The 2,038-nt window shown below is 29.5% G+C and overlaps 1 protein-coding gene across 12 annotated transcripts in view; it reads left to right on the top strand.

The window, feature by feature from the left end:
- LOC111678401 (collagen alpha-1(XVIII) chain) overlaps positions 1–2,038 on the top strand; it is a 331,879-nt gene that overhangs the window by 310,801 nt on the left and 19,040 nt on the right. The gene's annotated exons all lie outside the window — the stretch shown is intronic.

Raw genomic sequence — 2,038 nt, 5'->3', positions numbered from 1 at the left:
ATAGTATAGTCTATAGTCTAGTCTATATTCTAGTCTATAGTTTATTCTATAGTCTAGTCTATAGTCTAGTCTATAGTCTAGTCTATAGTCTAGTCTAGTCTATAGTCTAGTCTATAGTCTAGCCTATAGTCTAGACATATTCTAGTCTATAGTCTAGATATAGTCTATTCTATAGTGTAATCTACGTAAAGTCTACAGTATAGCGTGTAGTCCCTTCTATAGTCTGGTCTAGTATATATTCTGTTGAGCCGATTGTCAAATTTGTTGTATGGTTTATATTATAAACTATTGCCCAGTTTATAAAATCTAGTCTCTTGTCCAGTCCTTAGTAGAGTAATATTCTTACCTATAGTCTGGTCTATTATCTAGTCTATAGTTTGTACTATAGTCGAAGGTATAATAGAGTCCATAAATGGGTATACAATAGAGTATGTAATCCAATTTATAAACGAGTAGTTAAATAAGTAATAGTGTTCCTAAGGGAGTCTCTTGTCGATTCTTAATTTGTATATTGAGCTTTTTTAACCAGTACCAGAATTCGCTAAGTCAAGCGTAGCATCACATAAATATAACGATCTTCATGAGCATTTTGTTAACACTACTTATAAAGCGTACAGTACAATTTTTATTTCATATCCTGTTACGGAAACTGATTTATTTTGTTATTCGTGTGAGTTTTATTCAATCACTACAACAACAAAAATTTGTTCACAAACATCAAACACCAAAACATGGATAACTAAAAATGTTTTTACTACAAGTCGGGATATTATAAAATATGTAAGTATTAGTGTGCAAAAATTTCATTGTATGAATTTGTGTTTGTGTGCTTGAGTTCCCGTAAAGATGATTGAGTAAAAGTAATAACAATTTTCCGGTAAAACGAACATGTTAAACATACTTGTTGGCAATATATTCAATAATAGAACGCAAAGGGATTTCTGGACTTTCGAACAAACACAATAACTTATTAATTTTCAGGATTTCAGGATACACACAAGTAGCACAGAAAAAAATAAATACAACAAAAACCGAAAGCAAAGCAAATATTTTTTGAGCTAGTATTTTAGTTCTTTTCATACATATATGTGTACGTTAAATTATGTTGAGGGAAAAATAAAACTAAAGTGTAGATAGTACAAAATAGTATTAGGAACAAAGATAAAAATACAATAAAAGACTAGATGAGATTTTAATGGTAAAAGTTTTGACAGGGTATTCTACTATTATTCTCTTACAGTTGATTTTAAGGATTCTAGTGTAATAATGCGGGCATTGAATTCATTTAGATTTAATTAATTATAATTCATTAAGATTATAAGAGATTTGTTGGCATTATGTTGATATAAAACAAGATTTGTTTGTGAAGAGATTTTTAGATTGGAAAAGAAACATTTAATTATGGAAAAACGAAAAATTATATAAAGAAGTATTTGTAATTTGAACACAGTTTATTATACCTCAATAACTATGCATCGGCTTTTTAATACAAATTGAAAATTTAAAAATGTTCGGTTTTTAATAACGATTGCACGATGTTATTTCTTTTTCTCTCTCTATAAGTGTATTACGGTAATGATATAAACACCCTTTTGACTAGTGTTAATATTTGCCGTATGTTGGTCTACTTGTCTATTGCATTTACAATACTTTTAATCATCAGTTTCCGCAGTACTTTTTCCCCCAAATGAAATTTTGTAGCAAGTGATAGCAAAATGTAAAACTAAGCTTCACATCAACTTCACTTTCTGCCAATTCTGTGTTAATTTTTTCTACGGAAATGATTTTGTGTTAAAAAAAATCACATCAAATGACAAATTTTTTGTGTGGAGATGTAAAGTGAGTTTTTACACAGAAAGAAAGTGGAAGAGTTAATCATTATTTGCAGTTGATCCGTTTCAAAACTATATTTGGATCAATATTAAAGGCCAGAGCTCAGTTCTAGTTCAGTTCTAGTTCAGTTCTAGTTCAGTTCTAGTTCAGTTCTAGTTCAGTTCTAGTTCAGTTCTAGTTCAGTTCTAGTTCAGTTCTAGTTCAG

This window comes from Lucilia cuprina, chromosome 5 (genome assembly GCF_022045245.1).
Source record: "Lucilia cuprina isolate Lc7/37 chromosome 5, ASM2204524v1, whole genome shotgun sequence".
In the NCBI taxonomy this organism is placed as follows: Eukaryota; Metazoa; Arthropoda; class Insecta; order Diptera; family Calliphoridae; genus Lucilia; species Lucilia cuprina.
This window is presented reverse-complemented; position numbering and strand designations above follow the sequence as displayed.